The following is a 26,120-nucleotide window of genomic DNA, read 5'->3' as shown; positions in this document are numbered from 1 at the left end:
TGCATATGCCCAAGTAGGGGAGGGAGAGAGACAGAGAGAGAGAGAGAGAGAGAGAGAGAGAGAGAGGGAATCCCAAGCAGGCTCCATGCTGTTAGCATAGAGCAGACGCGGGGCTTGATCCCACATACTGTGAGATCGTGACCTGAGCCGAAATCAAGAGTCGGATGCTTAACCTCCTGAGCCACCCAGGCGCCCTTGCCCATGTCTCTTTATAGATATTTCTCGTTTTCTTTTCTCCTGGGTAAATTCCTATAAATGGAATTACTGGTCATAGAACGGGCGTATCTTTAGTCTTCTAAAACATTTACGAAATTCTATAGTGCTACCAATCATGTAGGGAAACGGAGCTGTTTATTTTTTGAGAGAGAGAGCATGGAGGGGAGGGGCTGAGGGGGGAAAGAGAAGGAGAATCTCAAGCAGGCTTCACGCTCAGGGCAGAGCCAGATGCAAGGCTAGACCCACGACCTGATCATGACCTGAGCCGAAATCAAGAGTCAGACGCTTAACTGCCTGAGCCACCCGGGCGTCCCTGGAGCTGTGTTTTAAACCGTGTAACAGAAGGCTGGCTTTCTGCTTGAGGGCTGGTGCAGTGGGTCAGAGGAGGGGTGGGGGGGGCGTGTCCTCTTTTCCCTTTGCCCCTCTGCTAACAAGACCCGTGCAGATGGTTTTCTCTGCTGCCAGCGGGCTGTGGAGCTCACTCACCCAGAGAGAGTAGCCTTGCCCTCTTTCTTTAGAGGGGGCCTGCCTCTCTTGGCTTTCCCTGGATGGTGAGAATGATCGCACCTCTCCCTTGCCCTGTGGTCTCCCCTCCCCACCAAATACCGAGTTCGTCAACGAAGCCTGCCCATCAAGGTCTTTACTTCCTGGTTTTGAACATCTGTGCCGATCTGTTTGCCTTCATGACTGCCAAAAGTTGATTTTGGGGGCCCACTGATAACTAGAAATGCCTGTGCTACTCTGTGATTCCCCCCCCCCCCGCCGGTGTGAAGATGCTGGCTAAGTGGGTGTTCTGGACCCTCCAGAATCCCGGCAATCTGGGTATGCTGGCTTCACTGGTCTTGGGGAAGCTTCTCCAAGTTTCTCTAGGGCCAGTGCTTTTGAAGACCTGGTTTACGGCGCTACCAATGTGTCCTTGAGTAGGTTCCATTCACTTCTTTATATCGTCTTTCCAGAAAATGCTTTTTTTGAGGACTCAAAAAAAAAAAAAAAAAGCTTCTGTAAGATGAGAGGGGATGGGGGAAGGGCCAGAGTTGATTTAAAAAAAAAAAAAATGCAAATAGAGCAACCATAAATTTCAGGACAGTTGGCTGGGAACAGCTCTCTCTGAGTTTTGGGGAGACGGCGTGCGTCCTTGAGCTGATGACAAAGAGAAAGACTCCGTTACAGGGAAGTGGCGTACCGGGGATAGAGAGTTCTGCCATCACCCGAGGTCTGGTAACAAATGTCAGGCTGCTTCTTGTGCCTGGGTCTGCCAGAAAAAGTCAGAAGCATCATGCTGAGTGACAGTTTAGAGGAAGCCGTTCTGTGAGGAGCTCTTCGAAGGGTATCCTTTGATTAGGGATGGAATTTAAAATACTTCAGGGATTAGGCTAGTTGATATTGACCAGTTGAATTGGACTGGGTCATTCTCCCTTCCGGGGAAAAAAAGAAAAAAAGGTATTAATTCTGCTGGGCTTTTAATAGGTGTTTTAGAGTTGATGATTTGGAGTTTTGCTTCCTGCCCAGGAATCGGTGTACAGGGATAATGTAGGGATCACGTGCCAGTCCCTCAGATGTAGAGGTGGGCAAAGGTAGAGGCTGACCCGGTCGGTTCCGGTAATACAAACATGAAGTCAGGGCGGAGTCTGGGTTTGATGTGGTTGGAAGCAGGAACTTCCAAGTGGTAGGGTGACGATGCGGGTGAGTGGAGTTTGAGAGGCAGGTGGGACGTGCCCGTGGGGAGGAAGTGTCTAGAAGGCAGCTGTCAGGTGTACCTGGAGCTCCTGGTGGGGACTGGCAGGAAGAAATGGACTTGGGAGCACCTGAATGGGAGCTCTGAGGCTGAGTGCTGATCTCTCCTTCTTCCATGCCTGCTTCTCTAGCAGTTGGCATTCTATTCTTGTTCCTTGTTGGACCTGCCTTGAAGACCAGGTTACGTTTCCTTTATCTCCAAATCTGCCTCTCTTAATAGTTGGTCCAGTATCAGAATCCTAGAACGGGGCTGTGTGTGTATTTCATGGAGGGGGGTCGTCTACCAGCTAAGAAGATAGATGGCGGCCGAGAAAGGGCTGTTGGTTTTGACCGTCAGGAGTCTACACCGGCTCTTTTGGATGCATGTGTTAACATCTATGGAAACAAGTACATGTGCGTACGTATATAGATACGCAGTATTGGCGGTGGGGGAGGTGATAGGAAGGAAAGCTTGACAGCAAGGCTCACGAAGCAGTGTTGGAGCCCCAGAGAGTGACTGGGGGGAACCTGGCTGATCACTTCCGTGGGCAAGGCGTGGGGAGATGGGAGGGCGAGTGGTGTTCACTGGAAGGTTCCCCTCTTAGGAGGAGGCTAGGGGTGTAGGAACCACGCAGAAGGGCCAATGTGGCCAAAAAGGAAAAGAAGCCTCATTTTACTGAATGAAGAGCCTGTCTTCACTGTGCATTTCAGTTCACCCATGTTTCCCGGCTTCCCGGTTGGTGCCACAGGTCAGGTGGTGGGGTCTGGCCTCACGGGTAGGGTTTCCTGGTCCTTTTCATCTGTGCGGTGGGGCCCAGAGTTTGCCACCCAATGAAGGGAATTACCGGAGTCCAAAGAAAAGAAGCGATCCCCTTTGCAATAACTCTTCCTTTTCCACACTCTTGATTTCTTTCAAGCCCTTGAGAATTGGCTTAAAGTTTTATGATCGCCTATTTTACATTATTATTTTTGTTTTAACGTTCATTTGTTATTGAGAGAGCGTGAGCAGGGGAGGGGCAGGGAGAGGGGGAGACACAGAATCTGAAGCAGGCTCCGGGCTCTGAGCTGTCAGCACAGAGCCCAACGCGGGGCTCGAACTCACAAACCGCGAGATCAGGACCTGAGCCGAAATCGGACGCTTAGCCAACTGAGCCACCCAGGCGCCCCCATGATCGCCTATTTTAAATGGAATTAGAACTTGAGTTAGAGGGTCTTGGCGTCTGTGGGTGGCATTCCTCTCCTGTACCTGGGAGAAGATGCTTTCCAAGGGGCGAGGTGACTTCCCTAAAGTCGCGTGGTTGGGCAGGAAGGTACACCCAGGAAGGATTCCAAACTACAGCCCAGGTTTGGGCTTTGGTTGTCCATTGTGTCCTGCTCACTCTGGTCCTCTCCCAGACTGCCCGCTGCATTGCGTTCTGTTTGGAAGGCTCCCCTGGCCTCCCATTTACCCTTCTCCCCATCCCACCCCATCCCTCACCTGCCCCAGAGCCGCTATCCTTTCCCAGGAAGAACCAGCAAGGAGGTACCTCTTGTGGTGTTGGGCTGGGCTGTCTTCTGTTTGGTGTTTCAAACCCTCTGCCTTGATGCTTCAGATGTTCTTAGGATCCTCCTCCAGCGATGGCTGTGGGGAGCTGACTTCCTCATGCCTCCTCATATTTGGGTGAGATACCAAGAGATCAACAGCGATATCTCTCAATTTCTGTCCCTACCGTAGTCTTAGAACATTCTCCGAGAGCTCCCTGTTTCCTTTGTTGTCTTCCCTGCTAGCTGTGAGATCACTGGGTCAGTCCCTAGCGCCAGGGTTCAACACTTAGGGGGCCTTTGCATCCGCTTCGGGCACTTGGTTTGTAGCGTGCTTGTTACCCACGCTTAACTGACTTGAAGTCATTGGATCCGTGTTCTTTCGGAGCACTTGCTATTTGCCAGGTACTGGGGAGGCAGGGGCGAACCAGGCTTCGTTTGTTGACGTACCAGCGGGAATGCTGCTCACGTGTACGTCTTACAAAAATGACACTTGCTACCTTCTTGCTAAAATGATGGAGACCCGGAGCACGCTTGTTCGCTTCAGAGTGCCGCAGGATGTTGACGATGTTTTCGTTCCTTAAGTTGAGGAGAGGAGGGCTGGAGTAGAAGGCTTATCTGTATCACTAACGTTTCAGAAGAAAGATATATCTGTGCTCTATGTTTAAATATAGCACGGTGTTTGCTACTGAGTTGGAGAATAAGCAATTGAATATGTAGGTCATTGACTTAGGAGAATGAGTTTGGAGTTTTCTTTGCATCTGATTAACACGGTCTTAACAATTGGGCCGTTGATGCTTTGCCAAAATTGGGTTACGCGGAGTTCAGCAAGATATCTGGGAGGGAAACCGTAGGAATCCTAGGAAGGTACCTTTGCCCCCTTAAGGGGCGTGACTTGGTGCTGGGCCCTGTGGTTTGCCACCTGCTACCGTGGCCCTACCCACGCCGGAAGAGCACGGGGACCGGACCGGGGACCGGACGGGACAGGACAGGCGCTGCGCTCCTGAGTGGGTCCTTGAGAAGCAGGGGTGCAGAGGCTACCCTTCCCCAGGGTAAATGCCAGCGGTGTGTTCTAATACATGCTCGATTCAGAGCGCACTGCCTTGGAATTGCATATTTAAAAGGAAGCTGCCATCCCCTTTTGAAGGTATGTGACATTTAAAAGATCTGTAGCAGAAGGTAGGTTTGACAGCTTCGAATTCTATTTGAAAGAGTTTTTCTTTCAAGAACGAAAATGATTGCTTCTATTTTAAATGTCATCGCAAAGACATAAACATGTTTAATCAAATTATATATTTAATTTATGTAGAACGTGATTTTTTTATTTCCATGAAAGAGTCGCTGGTTATTTCTTCAGCAGCTCCGAAGCCGGGCAGTGTTGGAGATCTGAGAAAACGTTCAGCTTTCTGAGTAAGGGGCTATTTGAGGGTGGAGAGAAGCTGAAAAAGTAGGGTTATTATTGGAAGACTGTTCTCCTGTATGCTGTATCTCCCCAAAATGGCACGTTTCGGGGAGAGGGAGACGTGTTTGTTACTGTCTCCGGGAGACATTAAGGAGAAACTCCTGTCGAATGAAATCGAAAACCGTGTAACCCTGAAGACCATAAAAGCCGAAACGGCAGAGATACTCCTGTAATTTTCTTCCTTGGGTTGAGTCAGCAGGGAGTCAGCAGCGAGGATGAGGGAGGTTGCCAGCTCCCCTCAACAGGGAGGCAACCGGGGATCTCAGAGGACGGACGGACGGACGGACGGCCACCGAAGACCTTTAGGTTGATACAGCGTGATTAGGTTTTGTCGTGGAAGGCTGCTGTGCAGTTTCCAGGGCCACCCGCAAGGTCCCCAGCCTGATGGAAAAGCAGGAATGTAGCTGTGGGTCCGTGCAAGGCAGGTGGGCCGCTTGACCCTGGTGATCTGCTGGGACACTTGGGCTCCAGAACGTTCTTTGAGTGAGCTGGGTGTTGGAAGGTGGCCAGGCCAGCGTTCAACCGCGCTGTCAGCCGGGGACAGTCTTGGCCTGTTCCAGCCCACTGCCTGTAGTTTTGGCTTAGCCAGGCTGGGTCAGGGAAGCCTGGATGTCTTTCCCCGCCAGTGTGCCCACTCTCCCCAGCACAGACCAGCCCCGGGAACTGCTTTTCTGTCTCTCGTCCTTTCCGGGACTGCTCTGCCAGGGAAGGCGCCCTCTTGTCACCTGTGACCTGGGGAGCCCTGGGCGTCCAGCAGCAGCTGGGAGAGAGAAACCAGTCAGTCGTGCCCATTCCCGGGAAAGAACTTACATAGCAAGCATCTTTGTTGACTGCCGTGGAGAAGGTCAGGGTTCAGGAGCTCGGAGCTCTGGCTCTTGAGAGGCAGGCTGGGCTCCTGGTGGCACCCCACCCCCCACCCCCCCCCCCCCCCCCCCCCCGCCCCGGCAGCCAGAGGAAGCGGATCCCAGCTCAGTGTGTCAATCTTGTCAATGGGGTCGGCTCCACGTGGCTCCTTCTTGTAAACACCCCAGTCCACAAAAAAGAAAGGAATGGCCCTATCTGTGGCCAACAGGAGCCCAACTAAACAAACCAAAAAAAAAATACAGGGCCAACCTAATTAAACTTATTTTGAAGTAACCCTAGAATCACATGCGGTTGTAATAATACCCTTATCTGGTCTCCCCCAGTGGTCCTAGCTTGCAAAACGATAGTAACAATACTACAACCAGGAGATGGGTATTGATGTGCTCCCCAGACATCCTTGGGCTCTCCCCAGGGGTGATGTGGCTTTAGGTGTGTGTCCACTTCTGTGTCGCAGTGTCCCCTGTGTCCATTCCAGCATGCACCACCGTGGTCAAGCTCCAGAGCGGTTCCAGCGCCCGAGGAGCTCACATGTCCCCCGCCTACAGCCACACCCTCTTCCAGTGGCCAAGACCATTCGCGGTCAACGTCCATGGTCGTCTGCAGGGCTGCCCGGCTCCCAAGAGAATGTTCAGAGAATGTCCTAGAGTTGGAGCGTCCTGCCCCCTTCCCGGTCCCCAGCCCCAAGAACCACTAATCTGTTTTCCCATCCCTGTAATTTTGTCCTGTAGAGGATGTGATGAATGTGGAGTCAGAGAACACATGGCCTTTTGGGGACTGACTTTTTTCGCAGCACCATCCCCTTGGAGATTCGTTCAAGTTCTTGTGTGTGTCGATGAGGACTATTCCATCCCAAAGATCTCTGCCCCAGGCTTAGACCAGCAGCGGGTGAGGAGAAACTCCCCACGAGGACCCGAGTGCTGAAAGCCGACCCCTTCCTCCCCCACCCCTCCTGCTTTGATGTCAGGAGGAACGGGGCCCCGCCAGCCTCCCCTCCCCTCTGCCGGCCCCACATCTCCGTGACCCTCTGCCGGGTGATGTGTGGTGGGCTGTGCCACTCTGGCCCGGCTGGTTTGGGGAACCCACCAGAAGAGCGGCCTTCTCCTCGGGGGTTTGACTGTCTGTGTCGTGTGGTTTTGCGTCGCGCCATTTGGCTGCGGTGTGTGAAGAAACGAAACTTGGGACCCTGCCTCTTTGGATGTCTCGTTCAGTAGCGGTCCTGCAGCCACAGCAGCACGTGGGGCTCAGGCCTGATGCGCGAAGGAGGCAGAAAAGCAAGTGGCAGCACGGCCTCTCCAGGAGCGAGCACTGGCACCTGGGTGGCTCTGGCCGGCTTTCGCGGCCACCGTCAAGTGACGGGTCCTGGGAATCTGACTTCGGGGCGACCCGTTCGAGCCGTCGTTCCTTCGGGAAGCACACTGCACGGGTATGTGTGTGTCACACACCCGTCTTTCGAGGGGGGATGTCACTTAGGAGTCCCTGCCCCTGCCGCCGTCCGTGCTGAAAGGGTGTCTCTACTTCTGAAATCGATAACGCGGCTGAGTGGTTAGGTTGGCATGGAAGTTAGTTCAGGCGCCCCGGTGTTATTTACCTGACCTGTATGAATCGATAGGTAATAATCCCACGCTCTTCGGGGGCTCCTCTGTTCCCTCTCCTAGATAAGACCGTCGGTGCTTGGGATGGGGGTCACGCAGCCGGGGGCAGGGGGCACGGGCTGGTCTGGCGTTCGGCTTTTCTCTCCTTGTCCTGGATTCTTCTGGGTAAGAGGGTCTGACGTCTGTATCCGGGATCGTGCACCTGGGTGGTCTGAGCCGGGGTCGGCTGTGCAGAGGCCGTCGGGCCGCTCGGGGACAGCTGGCACCGCCGAGTGTTGTGACGGCGTGCTGGGGTCGGGGAGGAGAAAGCAGAGCCGAGGTAGATTTTGCCTTCGTCTCCGAGAGGCTGGGTGATCTGGGTCCTCGGTTTCCCTCCGAGCACGTCTCCACTGGCTCTGTGACTTATTTCTTCTTAAAAAATAAAAGCCTGTGGCCACCAGAGGAAATACGTAAATTAATGCTCAGTGAGACCTTTGGGTGCCTCCCTCATTCGTGTTTGTGTTTGCAGAGGTTCCCCGTGTGCTGTTCTCTGTAACGTGCCCAGCCTTGTAAATTTTTTAAAAAGGAAAGTCGTTCCTGTGTTGCAGGTACCACAGCTGCTTCATTTTATACTCAAGGCTTCCCTGAACCTTGAGGTTGGGGTTTGAATACATTTCGTTTGAAATAAGACAGAAAACGAATTTCCCTTCAGGCTTCCCCCCCCGCCCCCCTTTCTAGGACTCTGGATTCTTGGATGTACCTAGTCATGTCAGGAAAGACGGCATTTGTTAGACGAGCGTGCTGTTTGAGTGCGGACGGTGGTCCCTGCACCGAGCCCTGAGCACCTTAGTACCTGTGCTCTCACCTGAGTCCCACACATCCTGGGCTCACCGCAGGAAGGCATTCTGAGGCCCAGTAACTTTCCCAGGACCACACACAGTCCCCTTCCAAGGCCCTTAAGCGTCGGTTGGGCTCTGAGTCCTGCGAGACAAAAATCGGACCACGTCCCTGCTGGCACGGAGCTGACGGGCTAAATCAGTCACAAAACAGGCCCAGCGCCAGTTGCCTTCTCCAGAGTACGAAGGGGTAGGGGTGAGGACACGGTGTGGGAGAGACCAGGAGTCTGAGGGGCTGTGAACCGTCCACACGGGTTTCCCCCCAGCATCCCTGCCCCGCTCGGTCTCCCGCGTGGAGCCTGCTGGTCCGTAGTGTTGACGTCGAGAGCTGATGAGGTCTTTCTGTAAGCAGTTTCCTAGGGGCTGAGGACTCCACTCTCTAGCTGGCCAGTGCTTCTCTGTACTCCTTCTCCTGCAGTCTGATCTGTAGCCAAGAACTTGGCGGAGCCAGCTGAGAAGTCTGCCCTGCTCTCCCCACTAGCGCTGCGGCTCGCTGTTAGTCTCTAGCGGCTCAGGGATGCGTGGCGGACAAGCTCCCCACCGGGGCCCGGGGATCTGCACTGTGTGTGGGTGCCTCCGCTCCCCCCCCCGGATCCTCTCCAGCTGCTCGGCCCCTGGGATTCAGGCTTTGCATCGGCGTCCCCAAGAGGGACACGCTGTTACAGGTTGAACTTGCCTGAGGAGTAGGGCAGATACCTTACTCCAAAACCCACGTAGGTGGTTGCAGCCACGACGTGGGGACCCCCGTTCTGCGTTCCTAGCTTCAGCACCCCCCCCCCCATTCCTGACCTAAGACCCCACAGCCTCTTCACTGCACATTTTCCGGACTGTAGGAGATCTGCTCTTTGTAGGAAATGGAGAGTAAAGTCTGAAGACAATTAAATGGTTTTTGTGATCTGAAAGACTTACATTTAAACCATCACCTTTAATCTTCGCGTAGAGAAATAGCACTTTGGGTGTATTTTCTGTACGTTAAGTATCTACAAAAAAATGAAAATAACCCTCTAAAGAATACCTGAAAGTTCACTTAAGATTGGATTATTCTAGGGGCGCCTAGACTGGGTTGCTCAGTCAGTTAAGCATCTGACTCTTGATTTCTGGCTCAGGGCATGATCTCCCGGTTCGTGGGTTCGAGCCCCGTGTCAGGCTCTCCACTGAGTATGCGGGGCCTGCCTGCTTGGGATTCTGTCTCTCTCCCTCTCTCTCTTTGTGCACGGTCGTTCTCTGTCTATAAATAAACAACTTCAGAGACTTTGGTGGGGGGGGGGGAAGGATAAGATCATTCTACGTATTTTATATTTCTTTTCCCACTAACCTAGAAGTATTTCTTCTATGTTAAATATTTTTTAAGTTTTTAAAACTCTATAATCCAGGCACCTAATGCATGATGTGTGGGTGCAGCTTGCATAGGTGTCCATCCGCTGTGTATCAGGAGAGACTGTCATCCAGCTATTGGGGCGGGGGGCGTATCTTAGATGATTTCCTGTCTTTATGGAAATGCTCTCCTCTGAGCAGTCCCTAGGGGTAGAAAGGGGTGGAGGCAGAAACCTAACTTTTGGGGAGAGGATCTCTCGTACTGTCTCCGCAGCTTGCCAGGGTAGTTTGTGGTTTGTCTCTGTGACCCTTCCGTGTCCTGCTCTCTCCTCAGTGGATCTTATTTTAAAGGCTGTCGGGGCGCCTGGGTGGCTCAGTCGGTTGAGCGTCCGACTTCGGTTCAGGTCATGATCTCGAGGTTTGTGAGTTCGAGCCCCGCGTCGGGCTCTGTGCTGGCAGCTCAGAGCCTGGAGCCTGTTTCCAATCCTGTGTCTCCCTCTCTCTCTGCCCCTCCCCCAGTCTCACTTTGTCTCACTCTGTCTCTCAAAAATAACTATAAAAATTTTTTTTTTTTATTTTAAAGGCTGTCGTGCACCAGGAGCCGCCTCTGCTTCCTGCCCGCCCCCCTTGTCGCATGGTGGGGGGGGGAGGGGGGGCGATGGGGACCCCCCACCCCCCCGTGGGAAAGGAGCTTACATAACCACCTCTTCCTCTTTGGAGCCCACCCCTCTACCAGGGAGAAAACCCAGGCAGGCCTGCTTCCCAGATGCCCTGCCGGGTTAGCGGTTCTGCCAGCTGGGCTTTGACCCCAGGGAGCGCATGTCTCCTTGCACTCCCGGCAGGTTCCAGAGCCTCTTACACAGGGGTGTGTGCCTCGGCCCGTAGCTTCCCTGTTCAGTCGCTATTCGGAACCGTGCAAAGCCACCTACACGCGCCCCGGATGGGCGATGTGCGTTTCTCCCTGTCCCTCCATTGCTGGAGACTGGGTTCTGGTACACTGAGCAGAGGCCTCCCTGGCAAGGATTCTTCCTCCCCCTGTGGTCTTTTCAGAGTTAACAAGGCAGCTTCCTGGCTTGTGTGACTTTTCGTACAGGCTTCTACGAGCTGAGGGGTCAGACCGCTCAGGCCCAGCTGCCTTCACTCCCCTGGCCAGCTGGGCAGTTGGGGTGTGGGAACGCAGCTTGAATTCGCCCAATGACGTCACTGTGTGTGTGGGTTGCTGCTTATGGATCTACTCCCCCGTTCACCCCACCCCGAAACCTTGGCCTGCACCAGGCCTGGTCAGCAGCACCCGTTTTTACAGTCGTTTCCAAGCATTCCCCCCTCCCCCCGATCTGCCACTTAGGACGGAGCCCTTCCCCGGCACGTTGAAGCCCAGTTCATGCTCCAAGGCTGAACTGCTCCTGGTCACCTACTTCTGTCTCAAATCTGCGGGCTCCGTAGGCTCCGGCAGTAAAAAACCTGAAAACGGAGCAGAGAAAGGGACAAATTAATTGACTACATCTGAGACAACACGGAGAAAATATCCTATTTTGTTTTCCTTAAAAAAAAATGGCAGCGTTCCAAGACTTTCCTACAGTTTTCCACTGGCTGCCCTTAGATTTAAAGACAAGCGTTCCAGAATCTTGGCTGTTGGGCCTTTACTTTCTGAAAACTTAAAACCAGCTGAACGTATTTAATATTACAAAATTTCCATAAACATTCTCCACAAAGACTGTGTATGTGAAGTTTTTGCCTGGCGGGCATTTTTCTTACTGAAGCTGAAACTCTGGGGCATCAGGGGATTATAATGAAGTGTTGATTTGACCTTAAGTGTTTCGATGCCAGCGTGGGCTGTATAGGGACCTGGAAAGAATTAGCTTTCAGGGTTGTTGTTTTTTTTTTTTCCCCTTCCTTTTTTTCCCCCCCTGAATAAAGGCTAATTGTTTCCAGGCTAATTAATATGGTTTATTTATTATTAGGCAATAGTAAGTGGAATTGAATCCTGGGGAAGAATAACCTGGCCACGCTGAGGTGATGGCAACTCAGATCACACCGTGTTAATTCGGTCTCGTCCGACGTGCAGGGAACAGTTTGCTCTTCGGCGGACGTTGTCCTTTCCTTGCCTTTTCCCACGTAACCGCTAAACCAGAATTCTGCCCTGCCTCGCGCCGGATGGGCTGGGCCTTTCTGGGGTGAGTTAACGATCGAAGGCTGGGCAGGCGCATAAACACGCATGCGGAGGGATGGGGGCGCTATCCTGGGCTCCCCTGGCTTCGTGGGCTGCAGTGGCGGCCTTGACATCCTGGTTACAGGGCAGATTCCGCTGTGACCCAGCACGCTCAGAGGCGGGAGACTGCAGACTGCAGCCCCCCACTGGGCACATAGGGCGCCCGGTGCCACCCAGTCTGCTGGGAAGGCCCCGATGCCATCTCCTTAGTCTTGTTAGTGGCTTTTGCCCCACACATCCTCAAAGTGACCCTGGCGGGCGAGGGCCGACCGGAGGTGGAAGGTTAGGGAGAGACCAGCACAGGTGGCCAGGGTGTGAACCAGGGGCTGGTAAGTAGGACTGGGGGTGGAGACAGGAAACCAGGCACTCTTCCCCCGTCCTGTTGTGGGTGTGTGTCCGTCCGCCTGGCCGGAAGGACATGTTATACGGGCAGGCCAGTTTTACAAGGAGGGCACTTGGTTTTTCTGTGGACGTCTAGGTTCCATGTCTGCCTGAGGCTTTTCCCTGTCTGTCACCCTTGACCTTGACACGGTTAAGAGGATCCTCGGTGGATGTGTGGGAAAGCCCCTGGAGTCCCCTCTCAGTGCCCTCACGTTCCGATTGTGGCCCGGTCACTAAGGCTTACTGTCCTCTCAGACTGCAGCCCCAAAACAGTGGTGGGGCTAGGTCTGCTGCAGGAGGGGAGAAGAGATTGAAACCGGTCTTGCGTGGAGGGGGTGGACCCATGGACCTTCAGGTCCCCTCTGGGGATAACCATCCAAGGCCCTTGAGAGGTGGGGTGAGCCTTCTCTGGAGCTATGGCTTGAGTTTTGTTTGTGTGGATCCCTCTTGCAGCAGCCCAGTGGGCCCATCACTCCTGCGGGGCGGGCTGTCCTGCCCTGAGGCCCAGACGGGCAGCTGGACGCCACGAGGGTGGGGCCTTGCAGCTGTGGGACGTGGGCAGTTCGTGGAGTGCCGACCTGTCCTGTTTGCGAGGCTCAGTTGTAAATGTCCTAGCAGCGGGCGCCCTGTTGACCAGTCAGGGGCATCTGTGCCAAGAGAGCATTTAGGAGAGAGAAGGCTGAGGTTCTGGATGGTTCTTCAGCCAGTCTTTTTGTTTATTTTCTGAACACAGCCTTGCCACACGACTCTCACCCAGCTAGGCGACGGGCTGGATGGGAGGCATGTTGGTCTCAGTGACCCAGTTGGGAGTTCAGGTTTTATTTATTTTGAGAGAGAGATCGAAGGGCAGAGAGAGACCATCCCAAGCAGGCTCCACGCTGTCAGCGCAGAGCCCAACACGGGGCTCGAACTCCCAAACCGTGAGATCATGACCTAAGCTGAAGTCAAGGTCGGACACTTAACCGCCTGGGCCTCCCAGGTGCCCCGAGGTGGGTTTGGTTTTTAGAAGGTGCTAATGATGACAATCTGGTCCTGAAGTCTTGTGCCAGGTTGGATGATGACTAGCCTTTTCTGAGTACTTGTGTGCGGGCCCCGGGCCGGGTTTCCAGATCTCTTTGAAAGGGCCCTCTCGCCTGTGAAGCAGGTACAGTCTCCGTCTTGGGGCAGAGTCCCAGGTCCTCTTCACCCATGGAGCCTGGGAGTCGTGTGTGTGTGTGTGTGTGTGTGTGTGTGTGTGTGTGTGTGTGTGTGTGTGTCTCCGTCCAGCTAGCACTCCGTGCCCTTCTCAGTGGTCCTCTATTGGGTAATTTCATGACTGCCTGAGGTATGATTATTGCAGACGACTCTTGGGTTTTCTAAGTAGTAGATGTTGATGGGGTCCCCTGGATCCGAGATGAGGCTGTGGATGCCAGGAGCAGGTTCCAGATGAGGCTGGTGCTCTCGGGGCACCTGGGCCGCCTGCTCTGTCCACATCTGCTGCTTTGAGGGTCTTTGCCCTTGTAATAAATCAGCCCAAGCTGAGCTGCCCTTCAGCTCCCTGGCCGCCTGGAGACGATGAGTAGGAGGGGCCCCACTGGAGAGCAGCAGGTAGAGCCGCCCCCACCACCTATGGCAGGACAGTGGGACAGGCATTTTAAAGCCTAGATGACCCGAACGTGAGTAGCCGGAGCACAGAGAATCCAAGTGGGGTTCGGGCCAGGCCTCCGGTGATACCAAGAGCTGACCGTCAGAACCTTAGATGCTAGAAGCAGCATTAGAAGTAATTCTCACGGAGCAGGTGCAAGTCAGTGGGTGTTTCATCCCAGAAATGATGCCTGGCAGCAGGTGGGATGGTGGGGAGAGCCCAGGCTGAGCGCCCGGGTACCCTCGCCTCACTGCAGCTTGGATGGTAGAGGGCCTCTGGTGCCCTGCAGGGCACAGGAAGCTGTAAGGAAAGACGGCTGGAGTTCAGGCGAGAGCAGGACGGATCCTCCCCGAATGATCCAGAAGGTGCCATCAGGCCTTCTTAGAGCTTGCCTCCGGCTCTTCACAGATTGTCCAAGGTGCTCATCTCATTCCATTTCAGAAAAGTAGTCTCACTAACTAGATCCCTAACAGTAATTTTCCTATGCCTGACTTCAGGTAAGAAACTAAAAATCCAGGAGGAGAGGGATCCTTCTGGGCAATGTGCCCTGAATTGTCTGTTTCCTGTACATAGAACGCCCCGGGACACGGCCCGGCTGAGACTCCTCCAGGCTCGGGATGCTGCCGTTCTCCCCGGTCTTGTTACCCTCGGATGTGGGCGGAACACGTTTGCCAAGTGATGTTAAATAGGCTCGCCCAGGTTGGTGGTGCAAGCCCAAAATGGGAGCCCTTCTCCCTGGCCGGACGCGGGAGCTGACTGGTGTTCGTCCGCCGCGGCCGAGTCACCTGGTGGACTAGCCCCCACTTGGGCTTCTTAGGTTGCTCGTGGAGGAGTCGTGGTGGTTTTAATCAGCCAAGTCCTTTCTGTGCCTTGTTGTGTACTCCTGGAAGTTCTTACAAAAATCCCTGTGGGTGGGGCGCCCGGGTGGCTCAGTCGGTTAAGCGTCTTGTGATCTCGCGGTTTGTGGGTTCGAGCCCCACGCCCCGCTCCGTGCTGACAGCTCGGAGCCTGGAGCCTGCTTCGGGTTCTGTGTCTCCCTCTCTCTCTGCCCCTCCCCTGCGCTCACTCATGCTGTCTCAAGATAAATAAAATAAACATTTAAAAAAAAGAAATCCTGGCGGGTCTGCAGGGTACTTTCTCTTGCACATTATGCTATGGTAACAAGGGTTTGTAGCTCCAGTTTTTTTTAAAAGTACTTCTTTCCACCTTCAAGTAAGAGTGCGCGCTGACTTTAAAGATTTTGACAGTCTTCCAAGCCTTTTAACTTTCTTAATCTGCTGAATAAGCGGTCCCGGTTGGCCTGGGCAGTCTGCAGGCACTCCCAAATTTGTCACCTCCTCTGTGAAGCCTTCCAGACAGGCAGAGTTGTCTGCTCCTTGTTTCATTAATTTTACTATGAAGTGTCTCGAGTAAGAATCTGTACCCACCAGTAAGATTAGGTAACTGTTAACGTGTTAGTGTATTTCTCTTCAGAACTTTGTTTAAAAACAAGAAGTAACTGTATAGACAGTGCTCAATTTCACTTCACCAATAACGTTTCCTTCCCTCCCTGCTTTCTGAAAGGGACCTTTTCCAGGGCACCTGGGTGGCTCAGTCGTTTAAGCATCTGACTCCGGCTCAGGTCATGATCTCACGGTTCGTGGGTTTGAGCCCCGCATCGGGCTCTGGGCTGACTGCTTGGAGCCTGGAACCTGCTTCCGATTCTGTGTTTCCCTCTCTCTCTGCCCCTCCCCCACTCACGTTCTGTCTGTCTCTCAAAAATAAACATTAAAAAATTAAAGGGACCATTTTCTGTTATACAGCTGGTCCGTGAACAACATGGGTTAGGGGCATTGGACCCCGTCCCCACCCCCCATGCTGTCGAAAATCTGCATAGAAGTTTTGACTCTCCCCAAACTTAACTACCAATAACCTATGATTGGCTCGAAGGCGTAAATAACAATATAAACAGTCCATTGACACACGTAGTCTGTTATATAGGCTGTATTGTTAAAATCATAAGTGAAAATACGCTGCTAGGACCGTATTCTGTTTTCTTGAAAAAATCCGCATGTTACGTTGACCCGCACAGTCCGCATTGATGTCATTCAAGGGTCAGCTGTAGATACAATTTCCTTATAGTTTTGGAAATGCCTTGTTTACACATCTCTGTGTCTGTAAACGTTTGAGGATCTGTGGTTGTGCAAAGCGTTGGAAATGGAACGAAAGGGGAAGCCAGCGACCTACAAGGACAAACAATACTAGACCAAGGGTGTAAGTTCTGTTCTGCAGTTAGTTACAAATGTGATTTTCTGCTGTGTTCCAGACCTAGTGAGATCCAGAGAGGAATCAAATGTAATCAAGGCATTTAACATTCAGGAGGCTCAGAGGGGTGCTTGGGTGGCTCAGTCAGTTAAGCTTGATGTCATCTCAGGTCATGATCTCATGGTTCATGAGGTCAAGCCCCATGTCAGGCTCTGAGCTGAGTGTGGAGCCTGCTTGGGATTCTCTGTCTCCCTTCCCTCCCCCTCCCCCTTCATCTCCCCCCCCCCCCATCATTACGGAAGGCATTACAGAAGACCTAGGAGATGGGTTTTGAAGGGTGAACAGGAGTTTGCTAGGCAAGCCTCCTGAAAATCAAGATGGTTCCTCAATAGCGTAAATGCTTAGTTACTAAACACGAAACTTACTTGTGTCTTGGGTGTTCGCCACCACTGAATAGCCTGGCGCTCTCTGTCCCCTCCCTGTCACCCCTCCTTGGGTTGGAAAGTTTGTGGCCTAAGGTGGTGTGGAGGCACAGCTGGGAGTGAATTATTTCTTGACCTCACATGTGATAACCGTGACTGTAGAGGCCACCCTTTTTCTGAATACTCCGGCAGGGCCATGCCTGCCCTTGGCCTCCGTTCTAGTTGGCAGTGTGGGAGCCGGCTGGTGCCCGCGCACTCAGATGCCCTGATTCGTTACGTTGATGGGAGAACACACAAGTATGGGGTCCTTTTGAGGGGGGAGTGGATGGACCTGGGAGGTGCAGTGGTTCCTGTCTCTGATTGCTGCATAATTAGGCAGGTTACGTCCCAGAATTGGATCCCAAGAGATGACCCCATTGTTTTAAAGGAGGAGACCGTGGATAAAGAAACTCCAGCTTCCTAAGATTCAAATGATTTGAAAAGTAGAGTGCGGTGGGAAGCTTGGTTTCTGTCATTTCATGCACTTCTCGAAATATTAATCAACCATTTGAGTCCTGGTTGATTAGAAGCTGGGCCCCGGAAGGAATGGTCAGGTTTGACCGAGACAGTTCGCTTCCGGGATGCATACCTCCGCTTTCTCACGGGACGTGAGAAAAGACTGCCTTGAAACGTGGACGGTCCGGTTTGCATAACACCTGCAGTGTTGCAATCCTGTCTGTTCTTCGTGGGAAAGCCACCGAAGAGACACCTGGGCCCGCTTGCCCGGTGCCTTTACCTTTTCAGTCAGCCAGAGGAGTCCCTTCCCACCTGCCCCTCTCACAACTCGGTGCGAAAAGGAAGCAGTTCAGATAATGTGATGGCCCCATAGATCTCCTCTTCATTCCTTGTATAGTAAAATAAATGTGAGTGCTGTTTAATGCATCACCTCATTTCATATTGCATTTGCCAAGAAAGTGCAATTTTATTGAACATTAGGATTGAATTCTTAACTGAGTAATCAATTTCAGCAGTAAGTTAAAATGCCTTCTATTAATGGTCAACTGCAACCGTTAATCAGAGTTACCGTGGATTAACAGTTGTCAGCATTTATGCTAATAGCACGTATAAACCATGGGCTTATGAATTGCATTTTATACTTCCATATTTCTCAAACAGTTGGTCATACTTTTTGCTTGAAGGTATTGATTGTTTTGTCCCTTTGCTTGCTACTTGAAGATGTAAAGGGATGTAAATGATATTTTCATGGTGATGACACAATATCACCTTCTGGTCTTGGGCGCTTGGCTTTGTGTCAGAATAGATGGAAAGGGTTCATTTGTTCTGGTGCTCTGCTGTTTAATTTGATCTGGTGTGTGACTAAAGCAAGACAAATAGTATTTTTAATGAAACCATTTAATAACCTCTGGTAGCTTAGAATCGAAGGCACGGGGAAAATGCAATTAAGCAATGGCTAGATGTAAACAACAACAGAAAAAAAATCACTCCTTCGGTTCCACTGACCCAATTCATTGTGCTTTCAGAGTTTCATCGCCTTAAATGGTTTTGAGCCAATGAAGCTGGATTCCCTTAAAAAGACGGACGGCCCATCGTGCGAACGGTAGTTTGTGGACAGATTTATATTGGTGAGTTATTGTAAAATATCTCCAGGTAAAAGTTCAGGTTTTCTAAGACCCCTCTGGAATGCGTTTTCAATTAGTTGATGACTATGGATCGCCAGCAGGCTCTGGATGTTTCACTGGGATGTCTAATAGCAGGATCATATTGATTGTCTTTCAATTAATTGCATCTGGTATTTTCATTTATCAGAAGCAAAATACATGTAATTAACTCTGAGGCAATAGAGTTCAATGTAAAGTGATTGTTGCTGCTGCTGCTGCTACAGAGATAAGTCAACGGAAATTATACTACTAGGAAACTCAAGGCAGAATGGAAGTCGTGTTACGACTTCTCGACGTATTAATTGCAAAGAATAAAAATGAATTAGGGAAATCGTCTCATGCTGTCCCAGGAGGCTTGAGTAAAAAGGTAGATAGACGTCTAGAGAAAAGAAAGCAGCTTGCTGATGAAGGCACATCTCTAATGAGCTTAGATTCTTAGAGTTACCAACCTCGAGGATGTCTCGAACACCTAATGATTTTTTTCTGGTGGACTTGATTGGGGATGTGGGTGTGCGCAGAGGAGAGCATTCAATTTTGCCTGCACTCATTTGGACTGTGGCTGAGAAAGTATCGATTGATGTCTTTCAGTCCTTACCCATGGCGAGGTTTGGAGGTCTAGAGTCTAGTTGCCACATGCCGTTAGCCATTTTTCACAAAACCTGCATCTTACTCAAAGTCTCAAAATGGCAACTTCTCAGAAGTGATTGATTTTTATCCTGCTGGAAAAAAAAATGTTTTCTCCTCGAGCTAACAGCGTCGTTTAAAAGCAAGAAAAAGTGTGAGAGCAAATCTTCTGCGTGTCCTGTCACACCTCTGGGCACGTTCCCCAAAGTGTTGGATCACACAGAGCCTCCGGTTCGGGAAAGGGCAGGTTCCGCCCTGCAGGCTTGGGCCCCGCTTTCTTCGGAGCCGGGGCCAGTGAGAGGCTTGCGGTGAAGTCGCCTGAACCCAGCAGGCCGCGTGGGTTGTGGCCCGGGGAGGGGTCTCACTGAGTGTCCCCGTGAGGTGGCAGGATCAGGTGGAGATCCTGATGTAACCACCTGGGCCTGCCAGGCCCCCCCTGCCAGCACTAGCCTCTTCCAGGCATTTGGAGGTTTTATTCGTGCATCAGTAACGGGGCAATGATGGTCCCCCACCTGCCCTGCCTTCTAAGATGAAACTTGATCAAGAAACCCAGAAACCTCTCCCAGGCGTGACCCAGAGGGCTGGCCCGACCACAGGCCACAGCAGAGTGTGCAGACAGAGGAGACCCCCTATTCTTGGAGTAGTTCTAAGAATCTTAGCCCTTGGGAGGACGAGAGACTAGAAATGTTGAACATTTGTTGGGGCGGGGGGGGGGGGGGAATGGTGTATTTATTAGTAGGTTATGATGGCCCCTCTCAACCAAACACATTGAGCGTTGCCTATCACCGCCAACATTTCTTTCTCTTCTGGCTTTCTCCCACTCTTCTAAAAGAAACCTTTAGCTTAAGACCCTGTGTGCTGGAGTCTAATCCAGGATTCTCAGGCAGAGATACTGTTGTTACAGAATCTTTGTGGGCCTGGGGTTGGTGGGGTGTCGGTTTCCGTGCTGGGTGTTGAGGCCAAAGAGGTTTTCAGCGGCGTCACCACTGTGACGGCGATGGAAATTCATTGGACTCCCACTGGCGTCCAGTTCTGCGGCCAACTATGTTATAGACCTTGGAGAGTTGGAAAACTATGTCCTCTAAAGATAAGCCTATGGGAATTCATAGTATAGGGATGAAATGGACTTTTTATGTATCTATATATAGATCTATAGATATGTAGACATCGATATGTAGATAAAGTGTATATATATAGAGACAAGATAGAGATATATATAGACAGCAGACATGGTTGAGTAACCACATTTTCATTTGGCTCAACCTGATCATTGAACCACCGCGGGCTGCTGTTTATCGGTGGTCTCGATCCAGAGAGCTGAACGTTAACGTTGCATAAATGCATCTGTACCGGAATGAAATTGCAACACGGTCCCTATAACAAAGTTTTCCCAAGAACTGAGCATGCTCAGATGCTGGCCGGATAGGCCGGTTCCCCCTGCCATGTTTGGGGCCTACTTTTGGGTGACCCCTCAGAGGAGCTTGAGATGTGCGGTACCGCGTGGGAGCTGACCGTAGTCAGAGCATCGTTACTGTGCCAGGAGGGTGCCTCTCTGCCTCCAGTTGGCCCGGAGTCCCCAGCACTGGGCATCCCGCCATGGGGCTTTACCTTTGCCCCGACCACCCTCACAGATACAGAGGGGACCCCTACACGTCCTTAGAAGCGTGTGTTCGCTTCTGGACCTCTTCTCTGTGGCTCGTCACTGTGACCAGTAAGTTGTACCTCACTTTTTGGTGGCTGCCCATTCAGCCCCACCTGCGGTAGATGCACAGCGACAGAAGAGGGACGTCTTGCATTACGGCCCGAAGAAGGACCACGTGTTGATTTCACCCCGGTAACTCACCTGCTGAGGTCTCTGGTCTACACAGATCTTGTTTAATGTGGGCAGAGGAGAAGGAAGTAGATGAAAAGCACAAAACTCAGGAAAACCACAGCCTCCAAGTGGCAAACCCGTGAGGCTCTGGAACCGTTTATACGTCATTTTTGACCTCTTCGTGTTTTTGAGTATGTCCCCATTTAAAAGCATTCTATGCCTGTTATTCTAGACTTCGTTAATTTGGTTTGTGGCCTCGTAAAAATAAACTGCAAATGACACATTTAAGTTTTCTCCCCGCAAAGAGGCTCATTTTCTCATTACGAATGAATAATGACATGTGACGTTTCCATCTTGCACTTCTGTTGTAGGTTTTTTGCCCTTCCTTCTGTATGTTGTTACTGGTTACAATGAAAACCCAGCATGCCTTTTGCTGGTTTGCTGATTCCCCACCCCCCCTCCCCCACCGCAACCAGAGTTGCATTCTCCATCGGTGGGTCATTGTTGTCTTTGCACCGTTTTGTTATTGAGCGTCAGTGTTTGCGTCAGCACCCAGGTACCTTGTAATTGCCACAAAAGTGGCAGTGGGGGGAATAAAAGCACTTTTTGTTACATGCCTACACATAAGTGCAAATGCAAATCAAAGCTCTTCGCCTTCATTCTGTACAGTGATGGGGGGCGGGTGGCAGTGGCTGTGGTTTGGCAAAGACACGGCAGCGTATCTAGCTGCTTGCGCACAGAGAGCTTGTGCATGGTGTTATTTTGACGGATCGGATAATGATGTGAATGCTGGACCTACTTCGCGTGCGTGCACGCACACGCGCGCGCGCGCACACACACACACACACACACACACACACACACACACACACACACACACACACATCACCGACGGCCGCAAGCTGAGATCCCAGGGCGCTGGCAATGTTTGTGCCTGGTGGGTGTGGAGGGCCTCACCCGGTCTGCTGTGGGCACCAGGCTGTGCTGGCCATCTGCAGTGCGGCTTTAGTGGACCAGCAGGGCTCTGTGAAGCCCTCTGCCTGGTTGTTAGAGCCTCTGCCCTGTTTCTGCCGAGACGGATTTCGTTCCCAAAAAGCAGAAGGGAAAGTATTGCCCTACTCCAGGAACGAATAGCTTACACCGTGGGGTCCGCTGGTCCTGGCACCGTGGCCCCCCAGGGTCCTCCGGAGCTCTTGGCCTGCACTAGGGACGAGCCATCCTGCTCCAGATGTTCGGCCAGAGGCGAGGCTGCCAACATCGGAAACCACAAACCAGAGAAAGATACGCAGGGCCTTCTATCTGTGGGGGAACTCTCTAGATGAGAAACAGCCAGAAGGCTGAGCTGGGGGCCGGGGGGGGCGGGGGGGGGGCAGGGATGCTCCTGGAGCTTCAGCCATCTCTGCGGAAATGGGAGGAGGGCCCCAGCTGGGCCCTGGGTTCTTCAGCCTTGTTGGGATTTTATTCCTGAGCCACACGTCCAAGTTCACATGGTAGCCGTTCTCTGGGAGGGGGTTGATTCAGCCCTTGTTCTTTCCTCCTGAGAGCCTCAAAACCCTAGCACGGCTCCTGGGCAGAACCACAGAGGTCATCCGTGCAGCCCCCTGGTTTCTGTTCTTGGGAGTTTATCCCTGTCCACACTGCACGGGTCCAGCCTCCAGCTCCCGGTGGGTGGATTTTCTGCTGTCCCTGCTGCTGCCCGTCCCCCACTCCCCAAGACCGCTGGTTCTAATCCCAGCCAGTTAACCAGCCAGGGAGGTGCGGAACCAGTCTTAATTTTCACTCTGTCGTCCGTCTGTCCGGAATAAGCACGCCCGCCTGTATTTCCTGGGGTTCCCAGCCGGGGTGGGTCTCTGCCTACTTGTGCTTCTGCTGGAGGGCCCAGCTTGGGAGGGGGTGGCTGCCCGTGGCCCTCTCCCCTGGTGGGGCAGGAGCTGTGACATTATGGAGCACGCCGTCCCTGTGTTCCGCTGGGAGACGTGGACATGCGGGCCACCTCCCTTTTCAGGATCCCCATTTTATCAGTGAAGAACTTGATGGTCCGATCTCTGTGCCAGCACATGGGGCCTGTGAGAGAGTAGAGCTGGAGACACCGACCAGGGAGCCCCAGACTCCGGTTTCCCCTCACCCCCGGCAGAAACCCTGCAGTGTCGTGACTTGCTTTACTGGCATCGCGGGACCCCTTGGTGGCTAGTGATGCCTCCTGGGGCCCGTGGCTGTTCTCAAGTGTAGGATGAGTCTGTCCCTACCCCAAGCACTTGGGTATGTGTGAAGGGGGGAGCGTGGGCCACTGCTTGTCCCCACGGGTGCGGCTGTGGTGCAGGACTCGTGCACAGAGAAAGCCCCTTTCCTTCCTCTGGTCTCCCCAGTGGACAGCGGAACAGCACCCCAAGTTCCCGGCAACCAGAGGTGATTGTCAGCTGACCGAGGCTTGACACGTGGGTGTTAGAAGTGTTCGAAGGAGAGCAGGGAGGAGGAGGAGGTGACCTGCCAGGGTGAGGGCCCCGCTGGTTGAAGGATACGATATTTTAAGTTTACGGCAAGTTTCGTAATGGGGATTGTGGATGTGGTTGTGTGAGTGGGTGGGGAAGTGAACTTTCTCGTACCAAAAACATTAGGATCCTGGGGCGCCTGGGTGGCTCAGTCTGGTTAAGCGTCCGACTTTGGCTCAGGTCATGATCTCACAGGCGTGAGTTCGAGCCCCGTGTCAGGCTCCGTGCTGACAGTTGGGAGCCTGGAGCCTGTGTCTCCCTCTCTCTCTGCTCCTCCCCTGCTTGTGCACTCTCTTTCTAAAAACCAAACAAACATTAAAAAGCAAAAAAAAGGGGCTCCTGGGTGGCTCAGTCGGTTAAGTGTCCGACTTCAGCTCAGGTCACGATCTCGCCGTGAGTTCGAGCCCCGCGTCTGGCTCTGGGCTGATGGCTCAGAGCCTGGAGCCTGCTTCCGATTCTGTGTCTCCCTCTCTCTCTGCCCCTGCCCCGTTCATGCTCTGTCTCTCTCTGCCTCAAAAATAAATAAACATTAAAAAATAAAATAAAAAGCAAAAAAAAAAAACCCATTGGGATCCCTAATCGGCCAGTCCAAGAGTGATTAACAGGAGAGGAAAAGGTTATTTTGCGTGTTTTTTTTGGTGTGTGTGTTTGTGTCACCACTGTGACCACTACCTCGAGAATGCGTTAGACCGTGAACTTTTTTTTTTCACCTGGTGTGACTTTTAAGTAGTTTCTGTTGCGCGCCCCCCCCCCCCCCTCAAGGTTTTCATGGAGGGACGGACGCCGTATCTCTGGGTTCAAGCGTAACCTGGCATCACTTTATCAATTTTGCCACGGCTCCCTGTGCCACAGATGCTATAATATGTCACACGCGGCTCAGGAAGTAGCCCGTGTGACCCTGAAAGAGCTCCGGATTTTCAGAGCATTTCGTCATCCGGTTTCGGCGCCCTGATTTAAGCGTTTTCTGAAACGAGGCTTTGGGCAATGGTTGTGAGTCCGGTCGTCCCCGGAGTTAGTGGTGTCCCCAGGCCTGTTGTCTGTGGCTCCTGTCTAACTCCCAGCAGAACACTCCTGCTTGCTTGATTGATCGACTCCTTTATTTTTGGCAAACTGGGTACCTCCCACCTGGCCCCATGCTGTTCGAAATCCAGTCTTCTCTGCTGAGTACATTTGCAATTAATGCTTTCTACGTAGCAATTAAGATAATTCCCCTAGACTTGTATATATAGACTTAAGGATATATAGGAGGTTTGAAGGGAAAATGCGGTGTAGTTCATTGGTTTTTTTTTTTTTTTTTGGGGGGGGTACGTGGGTGATACATGAGAGCGTGGGCCACGAGTGGACTCCTGTGCCCGGGGGAAAAAATGGAGCATTTTCCTGTACTTAATCCTAAGCAGCAGTCTGAACGATGACATTTATACATATTTCATAATGTGGTTTCTTCAGGCACGGGGAGCAAACAAATCAGTTTCTCAGCAGTATACTATTTAAAAGACCCAGCAACAGCCTGTGGGGTAAGTTGGAGATGCTGTTAAAATTAATTATATATGGCAAAAAGATAGAACATTAGGGAAAAAAGTTAGTGTGTGGAGATTAAAAAAAACACGAACCGCGGACGAGGGGCAGTTCCGAGCATCCGGTTCCAGAGTTTCATTTCCGTTCCTTCGTGATTGGGCGCTGACAACAGTGACTCCCCACAGAGGACCCCGTTCCCCAAGTCCCCATCTTTCCCCAGGCGGGCAGGATCGGGCGTCCCCGAGAGCTTCTCATCGGATCCGTTCGGAGGGGGCCTTGATTTGTCAGACTGTGTTGTGCCGTCTTTTCATATAGGAGACGGGGCAGAAAATGAGTCTCGGTGGTAAAGCTATCTGATACCTGTGCCTTGTAACCCAACACCTTTGCTGTGGTCGCCTTCCCTCCTTCCGGTTCAGCTATACATTGTTTAACTCGAAGGAAACCTTTGTTGGCCTGGACAGGGTGTAACCTACAACTCCTTGAAAAATTCAGCCGGATCGGGGCAGCGGGGCGATCGCTCTCCATCGGTTTCCATCGGGGGCGGGGCGGGCTGGTGCTTTTGCTCATGGGCACCAGAGCCTCGGACCCGGCCTCCCCCCTCTGGGGCAGCATGGGATGTGGGCTTAGCGGTGTGTGGGTTTGCTGGAATGCCCCTTGGCCCCTTGGCCCCTCCGGCGGCGGCCGTCTCTGCAGACTGAACACCTATGTCTCCTCCCACAGGTCGGCAGTACTGAAGGCGCCCTGTGGGACGCGGTCTGGAGGGGGGGGGGCGCTCTGTGTCCTGGGAGGTCCAGGCTCAAGCTGCCCTTGGCCTCAGCCGCATCTCTTAATCAATGTGATCATCTAGTGAGATTGGCTGGAGTCCTCTCATGGGTTGCTTGAGCGGAGGAGGTGGCCTGTGACCTGCCCTGAGCCCTTACGGATTTTAGCAGGGATTTTAGTCTCTGATGGTGCCGAGCCTTCTGACTCTTATCAGGGTGAAATGACACAATAAGGGTTAAGGAGCAGGGCTCTGGGGGCACCTGGGTGGCTCAGTCAGTTGAGCGTCCGACTTCGGCTCAGGTCATGATCTCACGGTTCGTGGGTTCGAGCCCCGCGTCGGGCTCTGTGCTGACAGCTCAGAGCCTGGAGCCTGCTTCGGATTCTGTCTTCGTCTCTCTCTGCCCTCCCCCGGGCATGCACGTGCGCTCTCTTTCCCGCTCTCTCCCTCTCTCTCAAAAAATAAACATTAAAAAAATTAAAGAGCAGTGCTCTGTTGACATGGAACCTTCCAGAGTGATAACTGTAAGCTCCCGAGGAAGAAGCCACGGCCCCCTTCGTTTTCTGTACACGGTCCGCATGTTATGGACTACAATAAATGGTCCGCAGACGACTTATTGAATGACTGGATCCCAGGCTGCGGTGGGGCCAGGGAGGTGTGGACTGGGCTCCTGCTGGAACCATCCCAGCATCTGTCTGGAAGGGCAGGGTTGATTCTGCATTAGCTGGGGAGTGGATTCTGCAGACAGAAGGCAAACCAGCATGACATATTACCTGTCGGGGAAGGGGGGGGTGGGGGGACGGTATATGCGTTCCCGAAATAAT

The 26,120-nt window shown here is 52.4% G+C and overlaps 1 protein-coding gene across 3 annotated transcripts in view; it reads left to right on the top strand.

Annotated features, from left to right (window-relative positions):
- The window catches only part of CTBP2 (C-terminal binding protein 2), a 159,181-nt gene that overhangs the window by 32,006 nt on the left and 101,055 nt on the right, over positions 1-26,120 (top strand). For all 3 annotated transcript variants that reach the window (XM_042961275.1, XM_042961277.1, XM_042961276.1), the window contains one exon: positions 17,958-18,059. The gene's annotated coding sequence lies outside the window, so the exon portion shown is untranslated. The remainder of the gene's footprint in view (positions 1-17,957; positions 18,060-26,120) is intronic.

Source organism: Panthera tigris, chromosome D2 (assembly GCF_018350195.1).
Source record: "Panthera tigris isolate Pti1 chromosome D2, P.tigris_Pti1_mat1.1, whole genome shotgun sequence".
Lineage (NCBI taxonomy): Eukaryota > Metazoa > Chordata > Mammalia > Carnivora > Felidae > Panthera > Panthera tigris.
This window is presented reverse-complemented; position numbering and strand designations above follow the sequence as displayed.